The sequence below is a fragment of the Patella vulgata genome, chromosome 9 (assembly GCF_932274485.2).
Source record: "Patella vulgata chromosome 9, xgPatVulg1.2, whole genome shotgun sequence".
NCBI classification, from domain to species: domain Eukaryota; kingdom Metazoa; phylum Mollusca; class Gastropoda; family Patellidae; genus Patella; species Patella vulgata.
The window spans coordinates 25,234,949-25,244,973 of record NC_065887.2 but is presented as its reverse complement, the minus strand read 5'-3'; the positions used below and the strand labels follow the sequence as shown (position 1 = coordinate 25,244,973).

General features: G+C 34.4%; 1 long non-coding RNA gene across 3 annotated transcripts; it reads right to left on the bottom strand.

Annotated features, from left to right (window-relative positions):
* Nucleotides 1–782: 782 nt before the first annotated feature.
* On the bottom strand, nucleotides 783–6,921 carry LOC126831665 (uncharacterized). 3 transcript variants are annotated; one of them, XR_007684249.2, is made up of 3 exons: nucleotides 6,828–6,921; nucleotides 4,594–4,867; nucleotides 783–1,327 (listed from the first exon to the last, which is right to left on the bottom strand). It is a non-coding gene; the product is annotated as an uncharacterized LOC126831665 (long non-coding RNA). The 3 variants fall into 3 exon arrangements; XR_007684248.2 differs by having other exon boundaries at nucleotides 6,817–6,910; XR_007684247.1 differs by lacking the exon at nucleotides 6,828–6,921 and adding an exon at nucleotides 4,979–5,082.
* Nucleotides 6,922–10,025: the final 3,104 nt, after the last annotated feature.

The following is a 10,025-nucleotide window of genomic DNA, read 5'->3' as shown; positions in this document are numbered from 1 at the left end:
CATGCCACGACGAATTGCTGAATGTCTGAGAATTGGTGGAGAAATTACTCATTATTAAGACAAAAATCAAAAACGTCTATTTTTACTTTTGACGGTGTATCTCTTTGCGAGTGAAATGGGGCCGTCAGATAAGCCGCCCATATGAACTGTTTATGTTCATGTGTAGGCAATTGATCTGTTATTAACATACACTGGTTACCTCTAACAAAAACAGCAGTGCATTTCCGCAGTTTTGTATTGTTTCTGAATAGCCCCTACTTTTTTTGAAGAGTATATTTAATTTATGTACATTCGATGTATATGCCACCAAACAGGTCCCCTTTTAATTTACAGGGGTGGGGGGGTGGATGGCTGAATGGTTAGCGTGCGCGCGCTGTATCATAAAGTCTGTCATTGAGTCGACTGGCGTGGTTTCGAATCCCCGGTTGTACGTGGCAAGGAGTAGGGTCGCCTGTCCAACCTCGTGGGTTTTCTCCGGGTCCTCCGGTTCCCCCCACTGCTAAAGACCCGTACGTACACGCAAGCGAATTATTGAAATAAAATTAAACCATTTGTTAGTCCCGAAATGACCTAGTTTGTGTCGAGTGGACGTTAAACCCCATTTCCTTCTCTCTCTCTCTTTAATTTACACAATCAAAATTTAGGCAGACTTTTAATATTTTGTAAATATACCTAAATGACCGGAGAGACAGGTGAGCATGAGGTCATTTAAATCAGGTACAAAATGTAATTACGGGTGGTTCATAATATTTATAAATATCGAATTTTCTAAAAACAAGAAATACACTTTGTTATATTTAATTAAAAATCAATACATAGAACAAACCAGTGCAGGAAGTAAACAAGGTCAATAACCCTATAACTTATTTCCATGTTCACCCTGTTATTTTCTTCGTTGATTTTGCAATCGAAAGTAGGGTTTTTCGTATTGAGAATATAAGTAAATCATAATTTTAAGTCAATTATTCTAGTTGACAGGCTTCAAAAATACCGGATATCACGTCAGTGTCGCAAAGACAGCTTTGATTCTGGGTCACATCCAACATATCTGACACTGCTATGCAAGCATTCTCAACAGCTTTGTCAACAGCATCCTTTGAACCAGGGTTTGCTTGTGGTTTGCGGCCAAGTACCACTAACTGGGTATTAGCTTTGGAACAAAACTCCATACCGTTCTTACATTGGTAGAGTACAGCAAAGTTATCGTAATCCGTAGCAAGAATTTGGTGGAGGAAAAAATCAAAAACCCAGATTTTTCTGTCGGTGTTTTTGTCGATGGTAGCCATTGCGGGGTTCTTATAACAAAGACCATCTAACACACCTACAGCTGAAAAAATAAAAATTGATTTTTGTAAAATTCAAACTCCACCAACACTCTGGTGCAAAGACACTAATGGTAGGAAATATGATATTATATTTTATGTATATGTACTCAATATGTAATCTACAAAATATTTGGATTAGAAACACTTATTTCAAAATTGATGAAAACCCTATGTTTATATTCGCAACTTTAGGTATTGATCGAGTCAACACCATTATCTCAATTGACAACTAACTATAGATGGAGAAATTATTATTTTCATTCAAACATATTTCCCAATGCATATTCCAATTTATAGCAGAATTCATAAAAATCACTTCTAATGTTGACAAATTTTGAGCATTATAAAGAAGATGTATTTTAATTGTACTGCTTAAATGTGACTTTGATGGTATCACTTTTATTTGAGAGGAAATATAAATATGAAAAAAGGGGAGGACATAGTTATTAATTAATGGGTGTTTTCTTACCTCCTGTGAAAAATTTAGTTCTACGGAACAATTGCTACATTCTTAATATTTCGGGTATATACAATAATTTAAAACTAGACGCAACCTAATAGTGGTCGAAGACAGGAAGTCTTTTGGAAGTCGAGATTTATGAGATCACTTCCTGTGTATTCAAAACAGTCACGGTCTTACATAGATATCTGTTAGACCAATCTTATCATTATTATGATTTTAATATTTTGGTGTTATTAAATTTAGGCCTGTCTAATTGTCAATATTTAGCAGACGGTCCTTAGTTTACAGATAACGATTAATTTGTTCAATATTGGATTTTTTCATCCTTAAAATAATACACGGAATTGCAGTACGTACACTATAAACTTCACGAGATTGATGTTAATATGTGCATTCTGGGGCTGATCATGATTGATGATTGACACGCAAGCTCTGATCTATTATCAACCGTGTCTTTAATATCGTCATTTTGACTATAACCCACTACTATCCTGGCGTGTGGGAAACACATTTAAGGCCTGCACACACCAAAGATTTTTTGTCGGGCAAAACATTCAGGGTACATCACATCGATGTTTCGCGGCGATTATATCTATTACGAGAGTTCTATATTGCCGTTATCGAATGTTTATAAGCGTTGTCTCATATAATGAGTTGTTTAAACAAAGTTATCATATTATATAATGTCATTCATCAAAAGCTTAAAACAAATTATGGCTGTAGACATTCCCATAATACCCCACCAAAGTACATGCCGCCACCTATATATATTCGTTCATGCACTATTTTTTAACAATAGTGGATCAAAAGTGGCTGCCGGTCTTGATTTACGGCAAACATAGATATCCTGATAAATGGCACTAATTGCATTTGTTCCACATGGGCTGTTAAAACTTATGAAATCGATTCTAATACATGTATTTCCTTTTAAACCCTTACAAAGTCTTCTGTGTAATATTTTATTTCATTTAGTTAATGTTATATGTTCTATTGTTATCAGTTTATCTGGATGACATATACATCTATACGAAGTGGATTTATAAGTGTAGTTTTACACACTGTGAGCAATGACACTGATACAAATAACACCGGGGTCTTCCATTATCTGGAATGGATGGGTCGTTAATGGTTGGAAATAATTTAACAGACTATCAACTATGTAAAATCTGTTCGAAGTAATGGTAATGAGTACATATTTCGGCAGGTATACGGTATATCCATACTGATACGCTGGCCAACCTTTTTCAATTTAATGAACTGGTAAATCATTTCCATGAATTAGTTGAATTTGTATGAATTTAGTTGTCAGTTGATTTGTAACTTAAGACTACATATTCAAGATAAGGACACTTAGTGTGTTCGCTTGGGGAAGAGATGCATCAATTCAAAATGTAAACAAAAATAAATCATAAACAATCAGTCAAGCAAATGGTTTTATACACGGTAAAAGTAAAAAAAAAGACAAAATCAATGAAAAACTAATTAAAAATTCTTAATATTTTGAATTCGTCATGAAACAAAGCAGAAATTCTGTGGTACTTCATTTCCCATGATACCTTAATGGTTAATTCAGCCCTGATCTGAATACAAGTATAGTAAGGGGTTTTCATGACCATTAAATCCATGTTCATTAGTAAATTTCCTTAAATTAAATTGTATCAGGATCCATATATGTCACGTTAACTTTTGTAGTTTTAATCAATTCAAATGAGAAATTATATATGTTTGGAATAACTTATAGCACTTTTTAATAGCCATGGGGGTTTTCGCGCGTGCAAATAAACTTATTATTCTTGACATAAAATCTATGTATAATCTCCACGAAATTTTCTTATTACAAGTAAATTGGAAAACAAAAACGGTATCTCTTTTGTTTGTTTGTTGTTTTTTTTTTTGTTCTGTTTTTTTGTGTGATTTTTTTTTCTTTTACAGGTGCGTCAAGAAGTATGAAAGGCAAATGTTCAAAGTGACAGTTCCAGATTTTCGCTTAATGTGCTTAACAAATGAAATGAAGTGGGGTTTAACGTCCCCATCTACTCCGACTGGGCTGATGAAGACGGGGAATAATGAGTTTACGTAATTAATTGAAGAGCCTAAATGATAACTTTGATATATATATATATAAATAAAAAAAACATACAGGTACTTTGGGATAATGTGATATTTGCAGACTTACTATCGCCAACCACATAATGTATACCGGAGGTTTGTATGTCTTCGAAAAACTATTACAGAACTTCAGACAGTTATATGCCTGGGATGAATGTGGTTTCCACCCGGAATTAACTAATTTATTTCACGAAATAAACTATTTTAGAGAGAAGACTTCGATATTTCCCACTAACTGATGACATTTAATTGAAAACGAAAAAAATCTCAGGCGTTAGATAAACTCTTTCCCACTGATTGAAACGACCAAGATAAATTTATGTGACAGCAATTTGCTAAAATATATAGTTTTTATTCAAACATATTGATTTTTTATGGAATGACGTTTACGCTAAATAATGTTTAGTTTGATATTCACTCAACAATATGCCATTGTAAACAATAACTGTAAACAGGAAACAATTCTATTGATTACAATCAGTGTTTATTATATTGAACGTTGTTTCAATTGTGAGGTTTTGGTACTTTTACTTGATAAAGACTCAAGAATTCTAGTCTAAATGTACGTGTATCCAGTTCTTATTCTAAATGCCATTTAAGCAGTTTAATTCAATTTTCTTTTGTAAAATTACACGCAAATTACTATAAAGTTTGATGACGTTTTAAAAAGTAATTGTTATAATGATGAGAGCTTACCGTAAGTTATGTTCCAGTTGCCGTCATTCCTTAGGGTATACACGGTCTGTGCATTTTCCAACATAGGCGCTTTCCCTTGTCCAGTTCCATGATAGTACCAAGAGGTCACAAACCATTTTCCCTGGAACTTATCTTTGTCTAGATCTTCGTCGATATAAGATCGATCCATAGTACACTGAGCGTCAACATATACTGCCATAACTATCAGCAAATTGAATCCAATCATCGTCTTTAAATCCATTTTTTATGCTTTATTCAGCTTTATTACCAATTCCTAAAATGGAACATACAATATAATTTTATGAAGTAAAACATATATCGCATAAAACAATATATGTACGTCCTACCTTCAGCTGTAATATAAATAATATAATAAACAAAATACCTTTCTGAATACTTCCTGCCCAAGTGTTACCTACGGTTTAAACTTAATTTAACCCTAAAACAGAAATACATAACAGGAAGGCGTAAATGGATCAAAGTAAAAACCGTGGGCTTCGTTAGACTTTGATGAAATAGTATTGTTAAAATCTTAATTAGTAAAAAATTCAAAACACGTAACAACTGTTGAATTAAAAACTCCACGGTGCACCTCTCCTTAAATGTCGCCATATGTATCGACGCCCATGCCTTACGTGCAGAAATAAGTAAAATTCTTATTCAGATGCAGTATTTCAAAAGCTTTATATAAATTTTAGGTTAAAGAAAATAATACAGACGCAAGCTGAGGAGTCCAAAATATCTGTTCTTATTTTAAGGAAATAAAAAGATAGAAATACGTCTTTGATTTGTTTCAAAAATACAAATGTCTAATACATGCGCTGAAAAATTGCCTATACCCATGTGTTGTTCTCGCAGCTATATCTAATAAAATATTATCAGACTGACCAACAGTGGCGTACAGAGGTTTGGTGATTTCCGGTGCCATGTATAGGGTCTGGTACTGAGAGATGCAAATTTAAATGTTAAAATATATGAAATACACATTTCATTCAAATAAAATAGAGCAGCCTGTACAACCAAGTTAAAGGCCATAATTTAAAACTTGAAAAGAATGCCCGGATATTTATTTTTATTTTTTTATTTAAATATCCGAAATAGAACATCATATGTTCTCTGGCTTTCTCCGAAGGAAGCTACGTTTGAATTTGTTGGGGTCATCCTATTAGTGATATCAAAAGCAGGTAATAACTGCTGTAAATTCGAGCAGAATAATATATATGAATGATTATACATTTTGTTAAAAATCATTTACTTTATAACGATATTCAAATATTTATGAAAATTTGCGTTTTCCATCAGGATCGTGTAGGATTTTTGGACAAGGAACTGGGTGCCAAGCGCGATTCATCTTGTCTTCTTGCTGCTTCTTGAGGTTGACGCTCCTAAAAACACAAATTCAAATACGATCGACATGAAACTTGGAATGCTTATTCCTTCGACAACCCCGCGTCGATTGACGGTCTTAGATTTTTATCTTGTAATCTTATTGAAGCCATTGTAGTTTGTAATCTTATTCTAATTAATTATATCTAATAAAGAAACCTAAAAACATTGTTTTATTTTTCTTTTGTTTATTGTATCTGGTTTTCTATAAACAATTCTCTTTTCCTTTTACTCTTGTTCATTGTGTCTGCTTTTCTATGAACAATAAACAGGTAATGAATAATGTTTCCAAGGTGATCGAATATAAAAATAAAACACATAAATGGTCATTAAAATGTCGGCCCAACAGTCTCGATTTTTAGCTGGACAGAACATCTAATAAATAGCTTACAAATGTAAAAAACAAATGTTAGGAAAGCTGCTGACACCACTTTTTCTGACTATAACATGCCATTCTTGGACTCGGGACTTGGCTACAGCCGCCATCCTTCTTCTTGTTGTTCTGCTACTCTGGGCGACGCTCTTCGAAAAACACCCAAGGCTCCACGAAGTCAAGTGCGATATGGCCGTAAAACAGTTATTTTCGATTTGACCATATAGACAATAAGTTCATGATATCTTTAAGAAGGAAGCTTTGTAGGCACATTAACCTAATTAGACATTTCTCGGATTTAATCATTTTTGGAACAAATTTGACTTGGTTTATTGCAGAATTACCATATAAGTTGTTCTAAATCAAAATGTATTAGCTATACTAACTTTCCAAATATAAAAGAAGTGGTATCAAGTGTAATATTCAATAATAGAAATAAAAGAATAATAAATAATAATTCATACTAGATTCTCACCAACAGGGATTATTGTGTTGAGATAATCCACCGACCGACATCAGCTTCCAGTGTTAATATCTGTTATATGACGGGTAGCCTTAAATATCCCGGAATAAAACATCAAAGGCTAAAGCAATTGACAAAACATACAATGTTAGGGACTGGCTCATATTTTAACCATGTGTGAAGAATTTATCATGTTTCTATGTGCACCCACGAAAGACGTTTTGGTCGTTAAAGATCAATATTGAAGACTGTAATGGCAAAGAAATGAATAGACTTTAAACCTCGTCAACTCAGAATGGCCATTTTAAACCTAAAAAGAGTAACCGATAAAGTAGAATTCTAATTAGACGTATTTTAAGTCTAAATAGGGTTAGCGTTCGTTGTTTCTGGGTAATTCGAATATCGAACTGAGCTGTGTTCGCAAATATTTATTGCAGATGTTCTGCTCCTCTATACTTATTTTAAAACAACTCTGCATAAACAAAGATTGTGTTAAATAATATTATTGAGTCAATATTTCCAAACAAGAAGCTGGAACACAGAGCTTTCATATTTGATGTTGAAGTTTGTAAATATTATTTAATTGAAAAAAAAAAACCTTTTGAAAACATCCCGGAAACATCCACCCATCCATCTATGAATACATTGAATTGATTACTGAACGGATAAAACAGTTATATCTCGTAAACATATATAAATAATCGATTACAGACCATATAGAACAATAATATCAGATAAACAAATAAATAATTCATCGACGATTGACATTTGATTGTCTATAGTTCTTTTTAAGCCGAGTTCCAACTTGTCAGGGATAACGAGTGTCTAGTCTTTAGGTTGGGGCTAAAGGCTACTTCCCGGGCAATAAGTTTCTTCGTGGAATTACATGCGTTACTATGGAACATATACCATTATGATAGTATCAATATGGCAGAAGGACTGTTTTAAACCCCATTTCTTTTAATATTTCCTTTCTATATTAATTTACACAGGTCACAATTCTATGGAATACAATTAATGCTGAGCGACGTTTTGACTTGCCTCCTCTACTTTGCATGAAGTAATAAGCAGTAATTGTCTTTCATAGAATTGTGACCCGTGTATTCCCGTTCAATTACCGTATTAAATGCCATGAGAACAGTCTATATAACTTATCAATAATTCAGAAAGTAAAACCCCGTTAGAATCATCAATCAAATGAAGGATCAGTAGGTATGAGTGAAATCGCTGTGACTAACAAACTTTGAGCCTTTGATCCATAACCGTTAAAATCCAGATGTGACGTCATCCTTTGATGTTGGCGTACCATTATTTCAAATAATGGCACGGGCAATGTGCCAAGCATACATTATTTATACTAGTTGAAATATTGGACCCACGTGGCGTATTTCATTAAAATGCACGTGCTGGGTAGGTCTGTATTTTAAGTTCTCTAATGATCTCGTGCAAGACATTGCGTAATATACTCTTCAAAAAAGGTAGGGGCTATTCACAAACAATACAAAATTACGCAAATGCACTGCTGTTTTTATTAGAGGTAACCAGTGTATGTTAATAACAGGCCAATTGCCTACACATGAACATAAACAATTCATCTGGGCGGCTTATCTGACGGCCCCATTTCACTCGCAAGGAGATACACTGTCAAAAGTGAAAATGGACGTTTTTGATTTTTGTCTTAATAATGAGTAATTGCTCCACCAATCCTCAGACATTCAGCAATTCGTCAAAAGTGAAAATGAATGTTTTTGATTTTTGTCTTTATAATGTGTAAATGCTCCACCAATCCTCAGACATTCAGCATTTCGTCGTGGCATGCTCCTAATCAACCGTCCAATCACGATTTGGTGCAATCTGACCCACTCCTCTTGCAGTGCGACGGCCAATTATTGCAGTGTTGCCGGTTGACGTTGACGTCGACGAACACGTCTCACGATCAAATTAAACGTAACACACTAAAGCAAAGATACGCTAAACAGTAAATCTTATGCAAGAACCGATAGGAAAGCAAACATGGATAGGATAAATCAGCAAGCGGCAGTTTTCATCAACCCTTTCTTGAAGTGTCATATTTGACAATGAACCCCTCCCACGTGTATGGCGCTATTGCGTGTCGCACATGCAGCTCAATATCAATATCAATATATTACTTAAAGATACATTATGTAAGAACTAGCCATTCTTGCTATGATAGTTCGAAAGTAGATGATGTAAAATGAATAATTTGAAAAATTCATTCAAATTACTCTATTGCAAGCGAAGATATTAGCTTTTGAAGGTTTGACAGACGTGTGCAATAATTTCAACCAACGTACTGGTTGCTCGAAGCTAAGTCTCGGTCCTCCATATTTGATTAAATCAAAGTATCGCTGAACCATTCTAATCTATTTAATATCAGAGAAATCTGGTGCCATCGAGAGTTGATTAAGGCCTGGATCAGTTAATTAATGTCTAATTAATACTTTAGAAAACATTTTCAGGCCTAAAGAAAGACCTGCAATAGGCAGATTTAGCTCTTGCATAATACATGTTTAATGTCTCGCACTCAACCATTAAACTACAAAATTGTCTTTCGGTCGAATGTAATTTAATTAACTCGTTTCATTAAAATCACATAGCGTGTATTCTAAATATGTGTAAGTGTTAGGTTGCGCAGTTTAAACATCTTAATGCTTATTGTTGAACTTATCGATTGCATTTCTCCGTTCATCAAGTCCATAGATAAAATAAAAATCTAATTGGGATATTTAGTGCAATGGGATACTGAAGTCATATATGTCATAATATAACAGCAAGTCATATGTTTTCTCCATATAGACGTTGTTGGTCATACATTGGTGGGGGGTTGGATGGCCGAATGGTTAGCACGTGCGTGCTGTGTCATACGGCCTGTCATTGAGTCAACTGGCGTGGTTTCGAATCCCCGGTTGTACGTGACAAGGAGTTGGGTCGCCTTTCCAATCTCGTGGGTTTTCTCCGGGCCCTCCGGTTTCCTCCCACTGCTAAAGACCCCTACGCGCAAGCGAATTATTGAAATAAAATCAAACCATATGTTAGTCCCGAAATGACCTAGTTTGTGTCGAGTGGACGTTAAACCCCATTTCTCTCTCTCTCATACATTGGTATTGTTGTGGCCTTTAAAAAGTTACCGCGTCAGTGTATATTGGTAAATCTTATACATGTACATTTAGAGGAGGTTCAGAATTGGCG